Raw genomic sequence first — 27,529 nt, forward strand, 5'->3', positions numbered from 1 at the left:
CACTTCTAGGCAGTGGCCTGCATAGGGAGGGAGAGGTCTAGAACGCCAGTAGTTACGCATTCCGCCGCGTCCATACAGCATTTCGCCCTGCTAGTTGCCGTCTGTGTCGCCGAGTTGGATATCTCGGGTGTATTCGGGTCTGAATGGGTAGGGTCGGTTACGAGTGGTCGTCGAAATGGCGACTGTTGCACCGGCCGCTAGGTGCTGTGGGGTGTCTTGAACAACAAGTATATTCGCAGCGAGCGCTCGACCGTCTCGATATCGCGGGTATTTCCGGATCTGAGTGGATATGTAACGGACAAAGGCTCCAGTGTCCACTAACCTGCAAAAGTGTATTCAAGGCTCGTTTCGTATGGTGTTCAATAACTCACTATTCTTACGTCGTTTGTTAGGACTCAAGGCGCTTTCAGGACAACTTGCTTTGAACTGGTATTTTTGATATTGGAATACTTTTTGGATGTTGACACCGCTAGGAAGTAATGGCTGCGTTGTTCTTTTCAGAAGTGGAGGATATAATAAAGCAAAGTAGTTACATTTCTCAAATACTGAAGTCCAAGAGCAAAAATTAAACTTAGGGACCATTTTCATGTACAAAAAAATCAAGACAACGCTATGATCCCTGGATTTGTTCAATGTGTAAAACTTAAGCATATATATTATGATTCGAATCATCATCAGGGGAATATGAATTTGATTAGAACGTAAGCTTGATACTCTGCGGAGACAAGCGTGTACCAGCAGAAGAAGAGCATCTCAAAACAGGTGAAACAGACATGAATCCGTACATATTATAAAAGTGTATGTATGTATGTAATTACGTCCCACATCTCCTCCTAAACCACTGGATCGATTTCATCCAGGCTTTCTACACATATTACTTACTGTGTCTAAAGAACCACAGTGTGGGCAAGAATCACCTAGCTGTCAGAGGAGGGAGAGAGTCAAAAGGCAGTGTAGCTCACGATGCACAAATAGTCAAACTATATTCATCTGTTATTTGAGAATGAGAGTACTTATTGGCTCGCAACAAACTTCGCACATATACCACTGAATGTGCCTGCAAAATTATATTTTAAAATCCACAAGGATATGATGTCCTAAACATCGTGGTGCTTGGAACCGAAGCTGCAGTGAGAAATTCGCTAGAGATTCAGGTGAAGTGCACTATGTGACCAAAGGTATCCGGACACCTGGCTCAAAATGACTTACACGTTCGAGCGCCCTCCATCGGTAACGATGGAATTCAATGTGGTGTTGCCAATCTTTATCCTTGATGACAGCACCCGCTCTCGCACTCTTGCATTCAATCAGTTGCTGGAAGGTTTCTTGGGAAATGGCAGCCCATTCTTGACGGAGTGCTGCACTGAGATGAGGTATCGATGTCAGTCGGTGAGGCCTGGCACACTGTCGGTGTTCCATCACACCCCAAAGGTGTTCTATAGGATTCAGGTCAGGACTCTGTGCAGGCCAGTCCATTACAGGGATGTTAGTGTCGTGTAATCACTCCGCCACAGGCCATGCATCGTGAACAGTTGTTCAATCATGCTGGAGCATGCAATCGTCACCACCGAATTTCTCTTCACCAGTGGGAAGTCAGAAGGTGCTTAAAACATCAATGTAGGCCTGTGCTACGATAGTGCTACGCAAAACAACAAGGGGTGCAAGACCCTCCATGAAAAACATGACCACACCATAACACCACCGCCTCCGAATTTAACTGTTGGTACTACATACACTGGCAGATGACTTCCAAAGGGCATTCGCCATACCCAAACGCTGCCATCGGATCGCGATATTGTGTACCGTGAGTCGTCACTCCACACAACGTTTTTACACTGTTCAATCGTCCATTGTTTACGCTCCTTACACACAGCGAGGCGTCGTTTGGCATTTACCGGCGTGATGTGTGGCTTATGAGAAGCCGTTCGGTCATAAAATCCAAGTTTTCTCACCTCCCGCCTAGCTGTCCTAGTACTTGCAGTGGATCCTGATGCAGTTTGGAATTCCTGCCTGATGGTCTGCCTATTACACATTACGACCTCATGTGGTGCACGCTCTTGCGCTGTACGTGTTCCTTCACGTTTCCACTCAGTATCCCATCGGAAACAGTGGACCAAGGGATGATGGGGAGTGAGGAAATCTCGCGTACGGACGTATGCCACAAGTGACACCCAGTCACCTGACCACGTTCCAAGTCTCAGAGTTCCGCGGAGCACCCCATTCTGCTTTTTCACGATATCTAATGGCTACAGAGGTCGCTGATGTGGAGTACCTGGCAGTACGTGGCAGCATAATGCACCTAATATGAGAAACGCGTATATTTTGCGGTGCCCCGATACTTTTTATCACATAGTGCATGCGAATTTTTTTAAATATATATGATGTATACATGAATGTGCGTATGCGGGCAAAGCAACACATTTATTTCTCCTCCAAAGCCCCTGGAACGATTATTATTACCTGAAAAGAAATACTGTGGAGGTAAGAACTAGCAGCGTCCTAGTGGGGTAGGGGTGATTACGTGGAGAGGGAAGAGGATAGAATAAGGAGGACAGAGAAGGGTGAGGAGGAGAGGGACGAAGATAGGGGGTAGTAGATAGACAGAGAGAACGGGCGGGGAAACTGACAGGGGAAGGAAGATGAGAAGATGGACCAAGAGAGTATGTGGAGGTGCACAGAGAGAGATGCGACGGATATGTACTTAGAAGGAGTGAGGAGGAGATGGAAGCGAAGGAGGATATAGTCAGACAGAGAGAGGAGAGGAGATGGACTTATAGCCTTTGAGGATGTAATGGGAGGAGATGGAAAGACAGAGGATAACAGGAGATGGACAAAGAGAGGGAGGAGGACGAGACGGGCTAATGAAGTAGATATGTATCCGGGCAACGCCGTTTACTCATCTAGTAATGTAAACGCTATCTTAGATTTCTTCGATTTTTTTTCCCACGATCTCTTTGAGTATTTTTAGAAACTTTCATTTCTCTACGAATATTACCGACAGTAATTATGATCCCAGTACTGTTTTTTCGGTTTTGTATCTGTGCCTTGAACGTGCGTGACCGCTTCAAGAAAGCCAGTGTACCATTAAGTAGCACTAGATGTGTGTCGATTCGTAGCTGCGGAGGGGTGACGCTTCATTAAACTCATGCAGAAGCCTGTTACTGTGGGAGCAACAGTCAGAATGGTAAACGCCAAAGAACTTGTTCCTTACCCTATGACAGCTGCTCGAACACTTCCCAGCGGTACAAAGATGGCAATAATGACCGTCCCTCCAGAAGCTATTGCAGAAATCAAACGAGGAGATATTCAGCCAGCACAGATATGTGGAAGGATGAGGGTAGAAGCTACACTGCATTTTAGTGTCACTTCATTAAACTGACGACGCGTAGTCCAGTGCAAACAAGAGAATTTTTACTCAGAATTCCCAAATGAGCCGAAGACAGGAGGAGCAATTTTTCAGGAGATGCTTCTTCACTTATACTCGAAGGAGGTTTATCGACGCTGATGTGGGTGACAGATCAGGCGTCTAATATAGTGGGTGTCTTAAAAAGATACGAAAGGCAGTAATATCTTGGCAATAAATTGGCCTCAGTCTTACGTCATGCATTTTGTAAAATTATTTGTTAGTAGAAAGCTTTTGTGAATTGATCAAAAAATACCGATTTGCAGAAATTTAGAATAGTACATGAAAAGCATAGGATTGTAGCCAGAATAAGAGTTGTGACTGCGACAGGTATATGACATACGTTTTAATTCAAAAGTAACTATGTTGGAGTCAATCTGTCAAAGTTCAAACAGATTAAAGTTATATTGCAGCAAAAGAACAACATTCAAAAAATAGATACAATGGACAAAGACGTCCCCCAAATTTTTGTGCGCTTTCCAAACCGTTTCACAATGAAACAGAAATTACGACAGTGGAAATATCATACAGTGCAGTATTGCCTCCTAAGTTACCTAAGAATAGTGCAGCACTTTCCTTACATTGTCACATTTGGAACAATGCAAAAAAATTTCTAAAGAGAGCTTCGCAGTACTTGCGCCAGAAAGTTCATCTTGGAATGAATTAAAAGATCATTATATTCCTCGTACTTTTCTCTTCCATAGTAAAGGTAGAAGTTCGATCAGCTTGTCGAGATTTTTGTAGGAGAATGCCACAAAGTGCAATGGAAGAGGAACTGCTGGAGAAGGGAAGGAGCAGAGAATGCAAGGGAAGAAGATTTCATTATTACAACTGGCGTGAAACTTAACTGGTGGAAACAAATCTCCCCGATACTCCCACAACTATCACAAATAGCAAGAAATAAGTTTTCTTTTCCTGCTACAGCTGTTGTATGTGAAAGGACATTTAGTATGGCTAATAATATTATTCAGCAATAAACGCACCAATAAACACTGAACTTGCTGAGGAACTTTCGTTTCTAACAGTTAGTATAAACGTACAAAATACTTGTGATGAATGCATTGTTATAAAAATATTATTAAATGTATATTGTTACTTTACGGCTTTTTGTGTTAATTATAACTCTAAAAATAATGAAAATCGTATAAAATGCTTTGATGTTTGGATTTAATAAAAATACGTCCCATGTCTTCATCTACATGGACTGGTATCTACATCTAAATAGATACTCGGCAAATCACAGAGGGTTCATCGAACCACTCTCACAACAATTCTGTAACAATGTACAGAAAAACTTAACCCCTACATCCTTACGTGTAAGCTCCGATTTCCCGTATTTGATTATGATGATCATTTCTCCCCATGTAGGTCGGCAACAACAAAATATTTTCACATTCGGAGGAGAAAGTTGGTGAGTGAAATTTTGTGAGAAGATCCCGCCGCAACGAGAAACGCTTTTGTGTTAATGATGTGCTCCCCAAATCTTGCATCATGTCCGTGACAGTCTCTTCCCTATTTCTCTATAATACAAAACGTGCTCCTCTTCTCTGAACTTTCTCGCCGTACTCTTTTAATTCTTCTCTATGGAAACACTTAGGCACGTAGAGATTTCTGACTTAACCATCAGTGATATTCCTGCTATGAATACAAGCAGTACAACTGACATCGTATCACCACATTCTACCCACCAAAGACTGTTATAGCCCATTCTTTATGTAGCTCTATGCCAGAATTCTGTGTCTATTTACAATACTTGGTGTTGTCTGTTTCTGTTACATTGGTCAACAACCAATTGGTATCGCCAGCCAGTACTCAATAATGGGATGTTGCAATACTGATGACCGATTACCACAGCTGTCAACTATATCGGAAAGTATATTTTTAACTTGCATAAAAATTCAGTACAGATTTTACAGTCCAACTTAAGCATTGTCCTGACGAGACAGGGTTTGCTATTAGAACTAATTTCTGTATTTAAAAATGTAATAGAAACATTTATTTGATATTAACAAATCCGTACATAATCAAGTACTCGGAAATGATGATTGAAGTTGAATATATTTCAAAATTCTCTTGTGAAGGGGAAAATGACAGGTTATCAAAGCTTTGACACATATTTAGAACATAAGATGATGGATGATTAGTGTTTTAGGACGCACAACAACGAGGTTATCAGCGCCCGTAGAACATAAGATCATGTTGCTCACATTCTTTCAATGTAAACACATTCCGCCGCACAGCATGCAAAAATTTACTCGTACCTGCTTTCGGGTTATATTATTTATTTGTTGATAATCCGTAAATATAACGTATGTTTCTAATGTCATAGGGTAATGTGTGAAACCTTCAGTGACTACCGTAGCAGAATCTTCTTGAAAGATCTCTCACAAAACCCAAAGAAAAGCCGATCATACGCAGCCATCGGTACCAAACGTAGTTCTAGTTTCTCCATGTTGAGAGGGTGCTGTTCGTCCGTCTGGAAGGCCGCTCCAACTGCCGGTCCAATTATTATTTACTAGCTCAGCGCGCTCTGCTTCCCTCGTGTAGTCTGAATGGCCTACACAGATTTTTTTTGTCGTTTATATTTCATCGAATTTTAATATTGTTCAGAAATTGAAACACCTTCCAAGCTTTTCATGCTGATTAAGGCCACACAAAAATGGTATTTGCCGAAAGGTCGACTGACCAAAAATCGATTGTTGTAGCTGGAGTCCACAGTTTTTGTTAATCATGGCTTTTGCATTATTGTGGAGGTATTTCGAATAGCAACTTTTATACCCTAACAAATATTTCTTTACATCTAATCCAGGAGTGAAATTCCAGTTTTCATAAATTTAGCTTTAAAATTATTTTTAAGGTAACGAAATATTCTCTTAAAAATTTTCATCGTCCGTTAGGCGTTGAATTTCCAGAATCACAAACTAACTCTTTATTTTGCTGCTAACCAAAAAGCCAAATACGTATTGCAATACATGTAGCCTTAAAACTTCTTTAGTAGTTCTTTAGTAATTATTTATTTTCAGAAAACTTTCACCCACTGATTAAACGAATTTTTAAATATGCTGAAACGCGAATTTTTGGTTTTCTGACTCAGAAACACCCAATTACCAGTTTCCGTAGTTCTAGATTCAAATTCACTTCATAACGATATACTTTCAAAAGCATTTCATCCCCCATTTCACCCAATAGGAGTGGTATTTCGGACAATCCCTTCGTAAACGATGCCTACAGTATAAGATCCACACTCCAAAAGTCGAAATGGAAATGTGTGGTAAGGACTATGGGACCAGACTGCTGAGGTCATCGATTCCTAGGCTTACGCACTATTAAATCTAACTTACGCTAAGGACGACACACACACACCCATGCCCGAGGGAGGACTCGGACCTCCGACGGGGGAAGCCGCGCGAACCGTGCAAGACGTCCTAGACCGCAAGGCTAAAGCGCTCTATTCCACACTCTCTCAAAACTTCAAGTTTCTATCCTCAGCGATTTTGGCTGGGCCATGATGGGTTAGAGAATCGGTCTGACCCTACTTCACCCCGTTGCCGGTCGGGGTGGCCGAGCGATTCTAGGCGCTACAGTCTGGAACCGCGCGACCGTTACGGTCGCAGGTTCGAATCCTGCCTCGGGCATGGATATGTGTGATGTCCTTACGTTAGTTAGGTTTCAGTAATTGTAAGTTCTAGGGGACTGATGACCTCAGAGGTTAAGTCCCATAGTGCTCAGAGCCATTTGAACCAACATTTTCGATCACCCCTTTAGGGGTTGAATTTCCAAAAACAGTGAAAAATGTATTTTTTCATCTCCAGGCAGAAGCCAATTACCAGTTATCAAAGATTTTGCTTTAAAAATGCTTTCGCAATGAAACATTTTCATACAAAGTTTCACCCCCTATCCCACCCCCTTTCCAAAATCAGTGAAAGACATATTCTTATATTTCTAACTGAGAAGCCAAATTCAAATTTTCATATATTTAGCGAAAATATGCCTTCATAAAAAAGTATTTTCGTTATAAAACATCCCCAGTTTTTTTTTATTTGTAACCGATAAGTCAAATACCAATGCTCGTAGATGTAGATTAAAAAATGACTTGTAATTCTTTAATGATGTTTTTTCAGAAATCTGTCACTCACTACTTTACCCCATAGGGTTAAATTTCGAAAAATGTTGAAACACATATGTTTTTATTTCTGACCAAGAAACCAAACACCAAGTTTCCTAGGTCTAGCATCAAAATTTCCTTAAAAGCGACATTTTCAAAAAAATACCTTCATTCGCTATTTCACCTCCTGAGGGTTGGGATTTCGAAATATCGCTTCTTAAGCGATACCTACAGTATATGATCCAATCTTCCAAATTTCTATCCTTACTGGTGTGCACTGGACGATGATGACTGAATGAGTCAGTCAGTCAGGGCATTGCCTTTTATACTCGATATAGGGATTTAAGTACAGTGCATCACCTGTTTCGGTCTTCCACGGCATTTATAGACAGTTATTTAAGTTGTCGGACTCATACCCATTCTTCAGAAACCCATTTTCAGCAACGCATTTTAATTCTCCATCGAACAGCTCTGGTTCACAGGTGTTTCTCGCTCGGCACTTCAGCGTTTTCATGACAATGCATTTTTCCCACCTCTGGTTATTAGAATTCCTATATAATTAACAGTCAGTGTGAGTGACATTTTGATGTTGTGTGTGATCCAAGCAACCATATTATTTCTAACCCAAAAAGTTAATGAAATACTTTCCTCCTCCTCCATAATCAACGGAATCCAACGATTAATCTCACAATAGCAGTAATTAAAGTCCTCCTCCTCCATAAAATATCTGAATCTAATGATTAATGACGTTGATTTCTTAATGAAACAAACTTACTCCTGTTTTTCCATGCCTTCACAACAAAACATATTGATCATATAACGGGCCAGACGTTCGATTATTCGTGAGTGTCCCCAGCGTCTGCTCTACGAAATTTTGCTGCGATAGATCTGAAGCTAACTAACGCCAAAACTGGACATACGATCAGTGACTGAATATAATTGCAGAGAAAAATTAAAGAATTTGTTTTCTGAAAATCAGGCAATTAATTACGTAAAGTACGTGTTTTTAGATATTCAGTCAACTTCCTTTCGCTTCTCCTCCTGTTTTATAGACACATAATAACATAGGTTACATTTTGTTATTACTGTGTATTAAAGAAGACTTCAACAAGCATAAAAGTTGCTCAAAAGCTTAGCCGGACCTGGTAGCTGAGCGGTTCTAGGCGCTTCAGTCCGGAACCGCGCGTCTGCTACGGTCGTGGGTTCGAATCCGGCCTCGGGCATGGATGTGTGTGATGTCCTTACGTTATCTAGGTTTAAATAGTTCTAAGTTCTAGGGGACTGATGACCTCAGATGTTAAGTACTATAGTGCTCACAACCATCTGAACCTATTTTGTTCAAAAGTTTAATTAAGTTATATTTTATGTAGAGGTGCGAAGTGACAAATAATCGAAACCATAGGCACTGTGTGCAGCGTGCTTGTTGCCGCTTAATTTGAAATTGGTGACATATCATATTTAGAACAGAATCATCAAAGTAATTAAACCCTTAATACCTTCTTAAATGCGTATGTGGGACAGTGTCCCTTACCAGGTACGATCTAGGGACCCATACTCAAGGAAATAGTAGCAATAAAATTGTGAGAGTCTAACTGAACAACACATTCTACGAAAATTGTAGTTATAAACGGTTAAAACGCTAATTTTGCAATAAATTTAGTATATTCGTTTCTAACATTCTGCGTGGTGTCTGTTTGTTCTATATCGTGTCTCCCTACCACTTTCGCGGAACGACGCTCTGAGCGTGTTTTTTAGGGAACTGACTAGTTTCAACCTGGGACCTGTTGCTGGTAAGGAGACGCTAGACCACATATGACATGTAGAATTCAGAAGAGTTCAGTGAGACTAGCGATGATATGATCAAATACTTAATGATTTCAGCATCAGCTCCACTGCACTCCCTGTAAAAGAATCTTAATACTAACTAAATTTAGTGGAAGCGGTTCAAGGCTTTCCTATAACGTCGAAAAAGCAGTTAAGTTTACCATTGGAAATTTTATTCTACTCACAAAGCATTGTTTATAAATTGCACTATTGATAATAGGAAATGTTTTAATACAGGATGGTAAAAACCAACTGCGTTCAACAAAAATGTGAACGAATATTGCCTGAGTGGGTTTCCAAGTTCTACAATGGATTGAAGGATGACCTATGCCATATCACATCTATAATCTAGGTTTAAATTAAGTTTCACGAAAGAGAAAACTATCAAAATAATCTACAGTGACCCTCAATTATCTTAATGCTAACTAACTTCTCGTAAATTACAGTGGCTGATATGGCTTCTCAATAACTATATAACAGAAAAATCATCGCATTTCAGATTTTTACTTCAAGTGCCAAATGTGAACACCATGAGCTTTAATTGACGATCGACACTAGTATTACGCAAAAAGGGGGTGTAACAGATGAGACTTCTGCAGTTCTGAGTGAAGCTTTATGCGCTGTTATGCGGCATCACGTGCGTTCATTACCTTGTCGGTGTTCGTCAGGGGGCGGTGGCCAGCACAGCTCTGCTCACCTCGCCATCTCGGAAGCAACTCTCCAGTAACTTCTCCTTACTACAATTTACCGAAGTTGGTTTAAAAAAACTATCTGGCTGTTTTTTCATCAGAGCTATCAAGGTCTCAATGTTAACCTTAAGCTCTGCCTACAAGAATTCTGTCTATTCAATGAGAAAAGTTATACTTTTCGTGGTGGGGCAATGTTTTTAAAGTTTGCAGCGTAACAGAGACGCGAAAAAGTCTCACGCAAAAACTTGCAGCATTTGTGGTCCTTTCAGTGTTATCGTAAGATCTATACTGTTCTTCTGGAGGGCTCTAGCTTTTAACATGGGCTGGGGGGTGGTCCTAGCCGTTAGTTGGCGACGTGGGTGTCTGTCCCTTATCGTAGGGCCTTCCAGTTTAACACGGTTCTGCTCTCGGCTTCTGTTCTCGTTTCTCCCCTCGGAACTGCATATGTCTCACTGTGGGAAGGTATGACATGCATTTAGGCATTCTTGTGTTAGTCTGTGGTATTCCATTTGCTCACTCGTTACTCGTATTACTTTGGTTAATTTAATGTCACGATTTATTCGGAGCTATGTGAGATACTACTGGATTTGCTTATCATGTCAGGGTTTTCATTGAAGGTGTTGGATTTGCCTGACACCTTACACGTTCTTCACTGATTCCGGAACAAACACTCCTCAGAATACTGGTTGCTAAACGTCAGCAACTATTCACAGACTGTCACACAAATGACTCCTCGAAATTTGAATTAAATTCTGGTTAAGAAAGTATTAAAAATTGACGGCTGAAAGTGAGCTGAAGTTCAACAATCAAAGAGGTGAATGTAATCTAGTAATAAAACGTGCATATCAATAATTAGTTCACGTTTTGTTACTGGTATGGCAATGTAAAAACTTAAATTTAATTTCTCTGTCACTCATTTGATAATTTGCACTAAAACTGCACTACGATTATTTAACACGTCTAAATTCTTGAAGGAAAATTAGGAGATGCTGGTTCTCTCTTTGAAATTCCCCATTTCGGCCACAAACTATTAATTAAGTTGAAAAGTACTTCTGTATTACTCGAAGAATCGCGTTCGGTGTTTGTTTCATACTGTTGTCTCAAGAGTAATGAAGGAGCGCAGTGAAAAGTAGCAGCAGCATAACGTAACACCATGTTTCAATACCAGTGTAGCCAGCAGACCGTTCCTTCTGAAGGTATCTACTTGACACAGCAGTGCTTTCGCCACTTATTGTACTACGGCCGCGGTGTAGAATTTCTCGAGTTCTCCAAAACTTGGAGCATTCAGAGGCTGCGAGGTCGTTCAAAGCCCAAGTTTACTTCCGCTTTTTCCGCGGGGCAGCCTGCACTCGGTGGGCCCTTTTGTTCCGGCCTGCTATTATTAAATTCCTCCGCGGGCGGCCGGCCGCTGGCTCAAGTTGTTCCTCTCAGGACTGTCTCGTGTCTCCGGTAATTCGCCTCCCCCCTCCCCCCCCCCCCGCTCCACCCACTCCAATCCAATCCACCCGCGTCCTACCCTACCCATGGTCCGTGTAGTACTTTCACCACTGCCGAGTTAATTGGCACCTGTATCGGGCGTTCCATAGAGCAAACGTTTCTGTGACTATACAACCTGAGCCAACGCTAGATATACATTGCGTGCCGAGAGAAAGGACAGTGTACCGCAGAAAAAAGGCATGCTTACTTGACGTAACGAGCATTAGATTGATATATTATAATTTTCATTATTTTCTGAGATATACTTTGGCCAATTTCTAATTTTATTATTTAGAAACATGACAATGAACTTTATTCCGAAGTGTGTTGATTGTACACACATCAAAAAAGTTTTGCATCACCCCGATTCCCAGAACTCCTGAAGATAGTCGTTGACTGTGGATATTGTATCACAGACACAGTCCCTTTGACTGTTCAGAGATGTCACTAAACCTGCCCAAAGATGTAAACAACGATGCATGAGCAGCGCCTATTAGACGACAGGGGTCCGACAGCAGATTAGTTCCAGTCATTCCACCAGGAAAGACGTACACGGCTCGTTTTGTCTGTAGTTCAACCATGCCTAGACGGTAAATACTGCGGTTCGATCGCGTCCGCATTGTTACATTGTGCCAGGAAGGGCTCTCAACAAAGGAAGTGTCCAGGCGTCCCGAAGTGAACCAAAGCGATGTTGTTCGGACATGGAGGAGATACAGAGAGACAGGAACTGTCGGTGACATGCTCAGGCCACCGAAGGGCTACTACTGCAGTGGATGACCGCCACCTACGGATTATGGCTCGGAGGATCCCTCACAGCAAAGCCACCACGTTGAATAATGCCTATCGTGCAGCCAGAGGACGTCGTGTTACGACCCAAACTCTGCGCAGTAGGCTGCATGAAGCGCAACTTCACTCCCGACGTCCATGGCGAGGTGCATCTTTGCTACCACGACACCATGAAACGCGGTATAGATGGGCCCAACAACATGCCGAACGGATCGCTCAGGATTGGTATTACGTTCTCTTCACCTATGAGTGTCGCATATGCTTTCAACCAGAAACTTTCGGAGGCGCGTTTGGAGGTTCGAAAGGTTCAAATGGCTCTGAGCACTGTGCGACTTAACTGCTGAGGTCATCGGTCACCTAGAACTTAGAACTAATTAAACCTAACTAACCTAAGACCATCACACACATCCATGCCCGAGGCAGGATTCGAACCTGCGACCGTGGCGGTCGCTCGGTTCCAGACTGTAGCGCCTAGAACCGCACTACCACTCCGGCCGGCCGCGTTTGGAGGGGAACCAGGTCAGGCGAAAAGCTTTAGATACACTGTCCAGCGAAAGTAGGAAGGTGGAGGTTCCCTGCTGTTTTGGGGTGGCACTATGTGGGGCCGGCGTACGCCGCTGGAGCTCATGGAAGGCGCCGTAACAGCTGTACGATACGTGAATGCCATCCTCCGACCAATAGTGGAACCATAACGGCAGCATATTGGCGAGGCATTCCTCTTCATGGACGACAATTCGCGCCTCCATCGTGCACATCTGGTGAATGACTTCCTTCAGGATAACGACATCGCTCGACTAGACTGGCCAGAATGTTCTCCAGACATAAACCCTATCGCACATACCTGGGATATCTGTAATTATAGGTTATTTGTCTTGAGCTGACTGCAATGTAATTAAAAAGAACTACAGTAGACGCGTTTTGATTTTATTTACAAAGCATTATCTTTGGTATTCTGTGAACTGGATACACACGTTTGTACATTTATTTTTTGATTCTTTTAGGTTAAAAATAGCATTTTCTTTATGCCTGGTGTAGATTGAAAAGGGCTGTTTAAGACGACGTGACTCACCAACCACACTAAGGGATCTACGCCAAATCGCCGTTGAGGAGAGGGACAATCTGGACCAACACTGCCTTGATGAATTTGTTAATTGTATGCCACGACGAATACATGGCCGCGCAGGGTAGCCGCGTGGTCTGAGGCGCTTTGACATGGTCCGCGCGGCTCCCCCCGTCGGAGGTACGAGTCCTCCCTCGGGCATGTGTGTGTGTGTTTTCCTTAGCATAAGTTAGTTTAAGTTAGATTAGGTAGTGCATAAGCTTAGGGAATGATGACCTCAGCAGTTTGGTCCCATAAAACCTTACCATAAATTTCCAATAGCCCGCATCTCGTGGTCGTGCGGTAGCGTTCTCGCTTCCCACGCCCGGGTTCCCGGGTTCGATTCCCGGCGGGGTCAGGGTTTTCTCTGCCTCGTGATGGCTGGGTGTTGTGTGCTGTCCTTAGGTTAGTTAGGTTTAAGTAGTTCTAAGTTCTAGGGGACTTATGACCACAGCAGTTGAGTCCCATAGTGCTCAGAGCCATTTTTGAACCAAATTTCCAATTTTACGAATACAGGAATGCATCATTGCAAGAGGACGTGCTACTGGGTATTAGAGGTACCGGTGTGTACAGCAATCTGGACCGACACCTCTGAGGGATCCATAAAAACGTAATTATACACACAGACAGTTGAGTTATATGTTTTGATCAGTGAACTTGCGAGTATTAAAATACGTGTCAAATTTATTGCATTTTTTGATTGCATTGTCTTAGAAGCCTAAATTCCTACACCGCCAAGGAACTATAGATCTCTGTATTTGACGTAAATTTCAACTTCGCATATATCTGTTTCGGAGAAAAAGGGGTCTTAACAGACGGACCAACAGACGGCTAACAAAGTGACAAAGTGACCCTACACGGGTTTCGATGTTACCGATTGAGGAACGGTACACTAAAAATACAAGAAAGTAAGAGTGTATAATTAACACTAAACGTAAACACAAAAATACTAAAAAATCAAAAGTAACGCAAAAAATAAGAACAGATCCAGAATCTTTCACTTAAGTTACAAGCTAATTGTCATCATGCTCACCTAAGAGCAAAAAAATGGTTCAAATGGCTCTGAGCACTATGGGACTCAACTGCTGAGGTCATTAGTCCCCTAGAACGTAGAACTAGTTAAACCTAACTAACCTAAGGACATCACAAACATCCATGCCCGAGGCAGGATTCGAACCTGCGACCGTAGCGGTTCCAGGCTGCAGCGGCTTTAACCGCACGGCCACTTCGGCCGGCACCTAAGAGCAACCGACTGAGGTTAGCTCACTGGACTCATATTCGGGAGAATGATGGTTAAAACGGGCTTCCGGCCATCTTGATTTAGGTTTTCCACGGCTGACCTCCTTCTACATCCTTCCCTAATAAAAAAAAGAGAAATTCAAATGCGTGTGACATTTTATGGGACTTAACTGCTAAGCTCATCAGTCCCTAAGCATACACACTACATAACCTAAATTATCCTAAGGACAAACACACACACCCATGCCCAACGGAGGACTCGAACCTCCGCGGGGAAAAGCCACACAGTCCATGACTGCAGCGCCTGAGACCGCTCGGCTAATCCCACGCGGCCTTCCCCAATCCGATGGGACGATGTCCTCATAGTTGGACCCTTCCCTCAAACCAACCAACCAACCAACCAACCAACTTAAAAGCAACTACCACGCCCGCTAATGCAGCGTATTTTTAAGAACAGTTATTTTTGGCAATCTAGCACGCTTGACACCAGTTTGATTTATGATTGCATTGTAATTCTGTCGGAGACGGCAAGCTGCTTTAAAATTCACTTGAATGGAATGTTTACTGTCTTCAAGCTAAGTTCTACAGGAACGTCAAAATAAAATAAAACAAATGTAATGAAGTGCTTTCGAATTAAATTAGGCAATGCTGAGGAAATTTGATAAGTTAATGAGGAATTAACAGTAGATTTGCTATTTGAACAGCAAACTATCTGACAATGGTCGAAAAAGCCTGGTATCAGCAAAGGTAAGCCATTCTGCAAAGAGAAATATTTTAAAGTGCAATGTAAGTGTTGTGAAGTCTTTCTGGAAGTATTTACTTGGAGTGCCGCCTGCCACGGAAGAGAGCCTGGATACTAAATTTCCAAGAAATAAGAAACAGTCTCTGTTGCGTTTCATTAATAATTACGCGTTCCGCGCTTGTAGCGCTTCTTCAGCCATGCGAATCCCTTCATTATTAATAAAACTCTTGCAGCACAGTCTGTTATTAATTATTTAAACACTCATCCAATGTGTTACATCAGGCCAAAATGGAGTAGTGTGAACTGTGCAGTAATCTTTACGGACAAGGAGCCTTTGTAATGTGGTGCCAAAGAATAATAGTAAAGATTACATGAGTAGTTCCCGTAACTAATGGACAGACATTGAACCGAACTGGGGATAAAAGAAATTCATGTGACAGTGCCATTAAAAGTATTATATTTTATGGAAACCTGCAGTTCCAAATATTGAAATTTATTCCTGAAATTCAACTTAATTGTAATGTTTATAGGTGTACTGACTAAAGCGACATACGAAACCTTATGCCTGATCGGGACTCTAAAGCGGGTTTCCCGCTTATCGCGAACAGTCGCCTTCCAACTTAAGCTATCAGAGGGTACTTCCCGGGTCGACCCTAATTTCCATATACTACATAGATATGTTTGTGTATGTGTATTGAACCGGGGACCTAGATACGACGGAGGGACTTCGTCCCGCCATAGCCCTCAGTGGTTCTCAACCCCACAGCAGTCCAACCACCACACCGCCACCCGTTACTGTGAGGTCCGCCCCCCCCTTCCCCCCCCCCCCCCCCCCCCCCCCCCCCCGAACAACTCCGAGGAACGTCTCATACCAGACGAGTGTAACTTCAAATGTTTGTATGGCACAGTAACTATGGTGTACGCGTACGTGGAGACGATGTTTGCGCAGCAACCGCCGATCTAGTGTAACTGAGGCAGAATAAGGGCAACCAGCCCGTATTCGCCTTAGAAACCATCCGTAGGCTAGACGGCACACCGGACCTCTACTCCAACCTGCCGGTGGATTCGTGGCGGGGATAGGCACGCCTTCCCGCTCGGTAAGTAACGCGTTACACCGCGCGGCTAGCCGGGTGGGGTTACACATCTATCTATTTCTTCTCAACTTCATGTATCGACACTAGTACACAGGATATAGTAGCATGGGGAGCTGCAGCAAATCAGTCTGAGGACTGAAGACCACAACAACATCCACACTCGCACATCTCATGATACCGAGGCAGGTTTTAGAAATGACTACAATGATAAATATACCTATTACAGTTAAGCTGAGTTTCAGGAACAAATTTCAATATTTGAAACTGTCGTTCGTTATCAAATACAAATATCTATAAATTGAAGTCGAGCCTATGACTAAAATGATAACGATAGTGTACGAATTCTCGTTGATTGATTCTAAGACCTGTATGGACATCACAACATGTGCGAGTGTGGGTAAGTGAATTAATAATCTGCGTGTAGAGATAGATAGTTTTGTGTCATATGGAAGTATAGATCATTCTGGTGAGCGTACTGGATTCCCTAAGTTAAAAGGCGTCCGCCCCAAGACAAGCAGGAAATCAGGGTTCCAATCCCGGCCCAGTACACCTGTACTGTTACAGTGAATTAAAATTGTAGAGCAGCCACAGTTCACGTGTAATTTTCTTTACTTTCACATGTATCAGACTACTAACGCGATCACCATCATCTTTAGAAATTACGTAACTTAGGGTCACAGGTTACAAATATCAGCCAGTGTAAGCGCTCCCGTCATATATAATTGTTACTATTAAGTTGAATTTCAATAATGAATTTCGCTACTAAAAGAACTCATCGGTTAGATGAACACTTCCTGAGCCGCTAAGGATCTATTCGGTAATGTACGGAAATGGGTGGGGTCAAAATTGGATTGGGAAGGACAAAGTTTTGACAGTAGCGAACTATCTGAAGGATTTGTAGGTTCCAAGGGTTATGCAGATCACCCTTGTACAGGACAAACTAGGGTGGGTAGCTACACTAGACTAGTTTACGAGTTATGGCTGCAACAAAGGAACCAACAACAACTAACATTTACGGAAAAAATTGGAGTCTGTGTCAATTTGGATGTGAACTGGACAATTAAAGTACAAATAGTGTTGACGTCACATGGTGGATTAGTGATGCATATCTTTCTTGTTTCCTAACTACGAATAGTAAAATTAAAATCGAAGCATATGGAATGATTGCGCTTTTCCAGCGTCTGGCCCTGTTTGTGCCCTGCAGTACTTGGTTAGTTTTCTGTTGATTTATTCTGCCTCTGGTCTAAGAACGCATATTCGTTATAAAAGTTAAAAGGTAAACAGTCACTGAAATGGATTGTTCCGCACATAACGGAGCGACGATGGCTCGATACCGCTTAATGAATTAACGTCGAGGCCAAACGTCCACGCACAGTACATTCCGCCGCAAATCACGTTACGTTCCGGGACACTGAAATGCCAGATTGTACATGATCAAAGCAAGAAAATGTAGCAGGACAATGTGACAGCCGTTTCAACACATTTGCGGTGCACAGTAATCGCATTTATTGTGGTATTTTTGACATATGTCCGCTTCAGTGTTGGCACTCGGTCCGCTTCTACAAATGAATTGCGCGGAACGGGAAATATCTTACGCATATTTCTCTCTAATTCCACTCGATTAATTTACAATCCCTGGTGTTGTTGCTGTTAACATTTGTGCACGCTTGCCGACAAACAGGTGATAATTTGATTTTAGCTCGTTAACGATACAATGGCCGGGCGAACAACTTCACTTACATCTACATGACATCTATTTCTGCATAAGTACTCTGCAGCAGTTGTTTCAGAGTGTTTCTCTGCAGTTCCGCTCCCGATCACCGCGTGGGAAAAATGAAAGCTTAAATACTTTCTTGTGAGCTCTGATTTCTCTTATTTTATTACGGTGACCATTTCTCCCTACGTTGTTTGGTGTCAGTACAATATTTTCGCATTCACAAGAGAAAGCTTGTGACGGAAAATTGGTAATACAGAACGAGGTGCTACGAGAAGCGCCTTGGTTTTAATTATTGCTGATCCCACTCGTGTATTATATCCGTGACACACTCTCCCCTATTTCGCTATGGTACAAAACCAGCTGCCCTTCTCAGGACTTTTTCGATGTCCATCGTCAATCATCTAGCAGGGGACGGACAAGCGCAGTGTAGGTACTCTCTTCCTTAGACCCGATACATCTTTTAAGAGTTCTGCCATTAAAACGCAGTCTTTGGTTTGGCTTCCCCCAACATTACCTATGGGAGCGTTCTAATGTAGGTTGTCCGTAATTGTAATTCCTAGGCATTTAATGAAAATGACAGCCTTTAAATTTATTTAGTCAGCTGCCATTTTTCACGCCAAACAGTTGTCGTGCATAAGTTATTTTGCAATTGGTTTTCATCTCATGATGACTTTACTAGACGGTAAAGGGCAGCATCATCTGCAAGCAATCTAACAGAGTTGCTCAGATTGACTCTTAAATCATTTATACATAGTTCAAGAGCGCCGAAAGGCCTGTAATAGCTCCTTGAGGGACGAGAGAAATCACGTATGTTTTACTCGATGACTTTACTTTGATCACTACGTAATATGAATTTTCCGACAAACAGTCCGGTCGCGTCAATGAGACGTTGTCCCATAGGATGACCCATTCTGAGGAATGGTGACAAAGCCTTATGGAAATCGAGAACTATAGAATCGATTCCATTACTTCATGTGAGTAACGAGCTACTTGCTCTTCACAAGATCGGTTTTTTTCTGAATCTCTGTCTACTATGTGCCAAATACCGTTTTCTTCGAGGTACTTCGTAATGTTCAAACGTAGCGTACGTTGTTAAATCCTACTGCATATTGGCGACAGTGAAATAGATGTCTAATTAATCGGATCACTCATATTTTCTTTTCTGAGTATTGGTGTGACCTACGGAACTTTCCGGTCGTCATGTAAGAACCTTTCGTCCAGAAAGCGGTTGTACGTGCTTGCTAAGTATGAAACTACTGTACTAGCATACTCTGAAAGGAAACTGACTAGTATACTATCTGTCCCGAAGGACTTGCCTTTATTACCTGAATTAAGCTGCCTTGCAACACCAAGGATATCTGTTTCAAGCTACTGATGTTGGCAGCTGTTATCATTAGAATTCTGGAATATACTTTTCTTCTTCTTCTTTGGTTAAGGTATTTCGGAGTACTGTGTTTATTGACTACGCTTTAGTGGCACTGTCGTCGGTAACATTGCCACTGGCACCGTGTCATGGAAGGTAGTGATTGCGTCTTGCTGCTAGTCTGCTTTGTATATTAGTACGATCTCTTTGGATTTTCTGCCGGATTTCGAGACAGAGTTTCGTTGTGGACGCTATTAAAAGCATACAAGCATTAAAAGTTTCGCACTGGGTTTCGATCATCAGTGAAACATCGCCGGTCTTGAAGTTTTGCGTTCTTTTAAATTTGGAATGCTTTTTACGCTGCTTCTGCAACAGTATTGTGACCTGTATCAGTTCCATATTTTACCAATTCGTTCGGTATGAATCTCAAAATTGCCACCGATACTATTTGAATTGAGCCCATGCCTGGTCTACACTTCATTGTTGGATTGGAAGGAGTGAAGACTGTGTCTTGGAAAAGCGTCAAGCGAATATATATATATATATATATATATATATATATATATATATATATATATATATACACTCCTGGAAATTGAAATAAGAACACCGTGAATTCATTGTCCCAGGAAGGGGAAACTTTATTGACACATTCCTGGGGTCAGATACATCACATGATCACACTGACAGAACCACAGGCACATAGACACAGGCAACAGAGCATGCACAATGTCGGCACTAGTACAGTGTATATCCACCTTTCGCAGCAATGCAGGCTGCTATTCTCCCATGGAGACGATCGTAGAGATGCTGGATGTAGTCCTGTGGAACGGCTTGCCATGCCATTTCCACCTGGCGCCTCAGTTGGACCAGCGTTCGTGCTGGACGTGCAGACCGCGTGAGACGACGCTTCATCCAGTCCCAAACATGCTCAATGGGGGACAGATTCGGACATCTTGCTGGCCAGGGTAGTTGACTTACACCTTCTAGAGCACGTTGGGTGGCACGGGATACATGCGGACGTGCCTTGTCCTGTTGGAACAGCAAGTTCCCTTGCCGGTCTAGGAATGGTAGAACGATGGTTTCGATGACGGTTTGGATGTACCGTGCACTATTCAGTGTCCCCTCGACGATCACCAGTGGTGTACGGCCAGTGTAGGAGATCGCTCCCCACACCATGATGCCGGGTGTTGGCCCTGTGTGCCTCGGTCGTATGCAGTCCTGATTGTGGCGCTCACCTGCACGGCGCCAAACACGCATACGACCATCATTGGCACCAAGGCAGAAGCGACTCTCATCGCTGAAGACGACACGTCTCTATTCGTCCCTCCATTCACGCCTGTCGCGACACCACTGGAGGCGGGCTGCACGATGTTGGGGCGTGAGCGGAAGACGGCCTAACGGTGTGCGGGACCGTAGCCCAGCTTCATGGAGACGGTTGCGAATGGTCCTCGCCGATACCCCAGGAGCAACAGTGTCCCTAATTTGCTGGGAAGTGGCGGTGCGGTCCCCTACGGCACTGCGTAGGATCCTTACGGTCTTGGCGTGCATCCGTGCGTCGCTGCGGTCCGGTCCCAGGTCGACGGGCACGTGCACCTTCCGCCGACCACTGGCGACAACATCGATGTACTGTGGAGACCTCACGCCCCACGTGTTGAGCAATTCGGCGGTACGTCCACCCGGCCTCCCGCATGCCCACTATACGCCCTCGCTCAAAGTCCGTCAACTGCACATACGGTTCACGTCCACGCTGTCGCGGCATGCTACCAGTGTTAAAGACTGCGATGGAGCTCCGTATGCCACGGGAAACTGGCTGACACTGACGGCGGCGGTGCACAAATGCTGCGCAGCTAGCGCCATTCGACGGCCAACACCGCGGTTCCTGGTGTGTCCGCTGTGCCGTGCGTGTGATCATTGCTTGTACAGCCCTCTCGCAGTGTCCGGAGCAAGTATGGTGGGTCTGACACACCGGTGTCAATGTGTTCTTTTTTCCATTTCCAGGAGTGTATATATATATATATATTGGGTTTACTTCGGTGAAATTGGATGTAACGGTGTTCAGTCACGTTAAAGAGCAGATCGTTGATGAAAGCTTGATGTCCGTCGACGATCGAGGTACACAATCTGCCATTCAGCTCATAATTTCTGTAGCTTTTGCAGTTCCTTATATATACACAAAAAGGCTATGTAATCGATCGTTTATTTTTTAACAGGTGTCTGCTGCAAAATTGAAAGGAAAAATCAGGTCACAGCTGAAGAACTCGCAAGCAAAGAGCTATCCTCCAGGCTGAATGACAAGCAACGACACTCACCACCTATTACACGGCATGATAAACACATCAAGGAACGCAATAATGAGAAACACATCTGAAGCGATAGGAACGACGGTGTCAGCACAACCACGATAAAAAATGTTACGGATAGTTTAGTACCTATCTTAACAGATATATTTAATTTTTCGAGTTCTCTACCCTTCGCGTTCTTAATATCTACTAGCGAGAAGATGCCTTTCTTCGGACCGAGGATGTAAACGCATGGTGTTGTCACAGTATTTTCGTCCAAGCAGCATCATAAAGAAATGGTTAATACAGAACAGAAGCCACAAGGGTTATGTGTGAACAGTGCACTTGGCTGGTACAACTGCCTCACTTTGCTCGCGTTCAACAATGGAGTGTATCTTACTAGTTTGCTACAGTATTGTAGGTTATCAAAGGTTAGCGAGTGAGAGGTGAAGCAGATACGTAATGTGACGGGTACCGTCCGATTTTTCTACTAATGTCAACTATGGACAGGAGTGAAACTGTGGAAGCTAAAGTGCGTCAAAGTACAGGGTGTCCCACTCCGACCTCCCCGATTTCAAAGACACAGGGGAAAAAAAAACACAGTAGATACGATAATGAAAAATGCACCACATTGTAGAGCATCTCAATGAATTTATTTATCTATCATAAATACGCCTCTACAAGTGAACCATTTGTTGAACGAAGAACGTCGAGTCTATATTCAGTTTCTTGCCAAGTTCTTTGTAACAATTCCTCTGTTATTGTTGCAGTCGCATTATTGATACAATGTCGCTACGTAGGAATATCGTCCACTATGGTCGCATATACGCAGTCCTTCACGAATCCACACATGACGAAATCAAACGGCGTAATGTCGGGTGAACGTGGTGGCCAAGCAATGGGTCCTTAGCGTCCGATCCAACGACTGGGAAATTTCCTATCCAGGAACTTGCGAACAGCCGTTGACCAATGTGGCGGAGCTCCATCTTGTTGAAAAGCGATGTTGCGGTGCAAGTCTTGTATCTGAGGGTACAACGTGCTCTAAAATGTCCATATACACGGGCTAATTCACTGTTTGTTCCGCAAAGAAGAACGGTCCATCAATCCCGTACTGTTTTAGCCCGCACCAGACGTTTAATGACAACGTGCGGATTTTGAGAACCCCAAATCCGAACATTATGCGTATGAACCCTTCCTGATAGATGAAAGGTTTGCCTCATCTGAGAATAAACATCTTTCCATGAAGCTGGCATCCATATCAATACGCTGCAGCATATCTGCAGCAAATTATTGTCGGCCTGATTTGTCGTTCGGCGTCAGATGTTGCTGAATTTGCACTTTGTAAGGACATATACAAACACTCTGGTGAACTACACGATGCAATGTTGATCGAGGTATATCAAATTGCGTAGTTGCTTGACGAACTGATCTACGTGGGTTTCTGACACACGTTTGTCTGATATCCTTCACTGTCTCTTCTGAAACTCCTTAACGTGCACAACCAGAATATTACAGAGCACTTCCTGTTACCAGAAATTCCTGTACCATTCCTTAATTGTTTTCACATCAGGTGGATCACATTCACACTCAAGAAGATAATTTATTTGCACAGTAATCGGCGATTTTGCATCTGCAAACCACACTACCGCTTGCGCGCGTTGCTGTGGAGTCGCATGCGAACATGCTGCACTCTGGCGACGATACTTGGCACTTCTGACGCGGGCACATAAATTCATTGAGATGCTCTACAATGTGGTGCATTTTTCACTGTCGTATCTACTGTGGCTTTTCTCTACTGGGTCCTTGGAATCAGTGAGGTTTGAGTGGGATACCCTGTATTTCATAAAATATTAAGTAACTGGCACGCAGATCTTACTTGCGACACTCCATTTCATATCATTTTAATTTATTGCTGGAAAGTCCATAAGTGAGAGCTCTGTATCTAATTTTGCAAAATATACAGCAGATGTAGAGCACTTGCCCACGAAAGGCAAAGGTCCCGAGTTCGAGTCTCGGTCGGGCACACAGTTTTAATCTGCCAGGAAGTTTTATATCAGCGCACACTCCGCTGCAGAGTGAAAATCTCATTCTGTGTACAGCAGATGTTGGTGAGCAGCAGAAATATCGATACAGCTGAGCTAGTTAATGAAATAGTGAAAAGCGAAATAGCTTCCAAATTGCAGTGGAAAGAGCTCACGGAGCACAGAGACAGCTTCCCGTTTGGGTTAGGACATGATTGTTCAAACATCGAAATAGCTTCGAGGATATTTACGACAATTGCAGTGACTGCAACATCCTGTAAATGACGTTTCGGGAAATAAACTACTTACGGTGGAGCATAGGTGAAGTAGACGGTCAAATTTAGCTATTTTGTTGATAGAATACGACAAAGTAGCTAAAACTGACTTTGGTGCAATAATAAACAAGATTACTTTGCTAAATCTAATAGAGATGGAAGGTAAAATTGTATTAAAATCTCAGTTCTTGGAAAGGAATGTGTTCTGAATACTTAATTATAGCATTTTTTGTTTTATTTCGAATTAACAATTTATTCATATTAATAATGTATCAGAAGCAATTATCATCTACGCTTTATTATCATCATACAAAATACAGTAGCTGCCATATGCAATAGAGCATGGGCTTTGTTGCACTTTCAGCTTGTTTAGAATGTTGTTACGATTTGTAATTTATTTACTACAGTGATACCTAACTTCCTGTGTGTAATATTTTTCGTTTGTTTATAGTATTTTTTCAATAAGGCTTCGTTGTTGTTAAGATATGTCCCACAAATTAGAAAATGTTCTAAATACGTGCAGAAAAAAATCGGAAACTAATTTTTAAAGGGATTGAAGGAGGACACAGCTTTGGGAGTTCTATCAAGGATGCACGATCACCTCACCACCTATGACTCTACCATCTGATTAGCACCTGACCATTCCCATCTAAAACTACGGAATTTATTGTTGACTATGAAATAACTGAATATTTACGCAATTTCAACTTCTATGGTTAATAAGCGGTCAAACATTATTAATACTAGTGCACTGGTTAAGTGAAGTTATTAAAAAAATCCGGAAGTATGTGCTTTATGTTCGAGATTAGCATCTCTGCTAATAAAATTAAAACTATTTATTAGAATAAATGCTCACAAGTTGTGCATAAGTTACGTAACTTACATAGCTTTGCGATATTACACCTCGTTCGTCACATTTCAATATTCACATTGTTCCTTATTTACAGAGTTCTACCAGTGATTTTACTCGTTTTTTACAGCTGGTCACATGAGAAGGATCACAGGATTGGTCGCACAATTCACACAAACAGTGAAAACAATTTGGAACACTGTTGAAAGGGAAAGTGGGCAACTGAGAGCACAGAGAGACTGCATAAATATCGTATTCAATGAAAAGTCATTTAACAAAAAGTCAGAAGCAGAAAATATTTTTATTAGTAATTTTTTAAGCGTTGTAGAGAAAATAGGACCCAACTATTCATTAGAAATGCAAATCTGTATATGGAAGAGGCAATCCCTATGCAATTTGATAAAACAAATTGAATCCACTTCTCCTACTGAAAATAGGAAAATACGAAATTCACCCAGAAGTAGAAGTTTGCATGGAATTGCTGCATTTCCAACAGGGAACTAAACACTTGCTCTCAACAGATAAATAGGATTCTCAGCCACATACGTAATAGCTCACTGAAACAGGGCATATTTTCAGATAGACAAAATATGCTATTATTAAACCAACGCATAAAAAAGGGGATAGGTCTGATGCTAACTAACAACTACTGCCCAGTCTCATTCCTGACAACTTTTCCAAAATTCTTGAAAATGTAATGTATTCAAGAGGAGCTTCACATATTTGTAAAAATGAGATACTAACAAAATATCGATTTGGTTTTCAAGAAGTCTCTTCAACCATAAATGCTGTATATACTTTCACTGATCAAATATTAAATGCTCTGAATAACAAAACACCACCGACTGGGATATTTTGTTATCTCTCAAAGGCTTTCGACTGGGTGGATCATGAAATTCTTCTAGATAAGCTTAGGTGTTTTGGTATGAGTGGGGCAATGCAAAACTAGATTAATTCAAATTTAACCGGAAAAATTTAGAAGGTTGAAATTAAAGAGACAGATAGCCTGCAAAAATGATAAGAATACCTAGCTGGGGAGGTATCTAGAATAGTGTACCAAGGGTTCAGTCTTGGATTCCTTATTGTTGTTAATACATATGAATGACTTGCGACCCTATATTAATGAGGATACGAAGCTAGCTCCTTTTGATAATGATACTAGAATAGTAATGATACCAGAAAAGCAAGAATTAGCGGAGGAAATTGTAAATAACGTCTTTCAGAAATTTATCAAGTGGTTCTTTGGAAATGGCTCTCACCCAATTTTGAGAAAATACAGTATACACAGTTATGTACAGTAAATCGAATAACACCATTGATAATAATAAACTCTGAACAGAAATCTGTTGCCAATGCAGAATATTCAAAGTTCCTGGGTATGTGCATTGATGATAAATTAAATTGGATGAAACACATTGATGATCTGCTACATATGGTATTAGGGTTATTACCAATTATGGTGATACATCTATCAGTAAATTAGCCTACTATGCCTATTACCATTCACTGCTTTCATTTGACTTCATATTTTGGGGTAATTCATTACTGAGACAAAAAGTACTCATTGTTTAAAAACAACAGAATAGTAGCTGGAGCCCACCCAAGATCATCTTGTTGACATTCATTCAAAGAACTCTGGATAGTCACAGTGCCCACACCAATTCAAAATTAAAGCGAAGTTCTTAACTACAACACTAGAAGACTGGATTGTCTCTACTATTGTGCGTTAAATCTGAATCTGACACGGAAAGAGGTAAATTACGCTGCCACAAAAATCTTTAGTCATTTGCCAAATAGCTTTAGAAGTCCTTCAGATAGCCAAACAACATTTAAAAACAAATTAAAAGAATTCATGAATGACAACTCGTTCTACTCAATGGTTGAATTTTTAGATATGAAATAGGAACTGTAGAAAAAAAAGAAAGGAAAAGTGCAATGAAAACTTAGGTTCCTCATCATTACGAAATGTCACATTTAAGATCTATGGAATAAGTATTAATGCAATGTAATAATGCAATGTATGGCACATATTAGTCCGTTTTGTAAATACCATAGTTCCAACACTACCTTAATTAAGGTGACAAATAAACTGGAATCTGTCTTGGACAACACTGAGACCACAGTATTGACGTTACTAGAATTCGGCGAACCATTTGATGCCGACTTTGACATACTGCTCAGAAAAATGCGGTAGCTAAAATATTCAAGTAGTACTCTGAAGTCTGAAAGTTACTCGAAAAACAGAAACATGTTGTATGCGGGAGTAAAAACTCGACCTGGAAGCATGTTGTCTCAGGAGTGCTAAGGTTGTCATTCCTGTACCCACTACTGTTTCCTTGTACGTCAATGGAATCTCATCAGTTGTGTCCGTCTGTAAATGCCATTCCTACGCTGACGATTTCCAGTTGATGACGAGCCTTCAATACTGCGATCGTCCACATAAATTATGAGCTGTCTTCACACTATTAAGATGTGTGCGACGCCTGGGACTAAAAATAAATGCGAGAAAGTCCCAAATAATTTTATTAATAAATCATAAATGGGCAAAAAATACTGTCTTAACA

This window comes from Schistocerca americana, chromosome 8, assembly GCF_021461395.2.
Source record: "Schistocerca americana isolate TAMUIC-IGC-003095 chromosome 8, iqSchAmer2.1, whole genome shotgun sequence".
Lineage (NCBI taxonomy): Eukaryota > Metazoa > Arthropoda > Insecta > Orthoptera > Acrididae > Schistocerca > Schistocerca americana.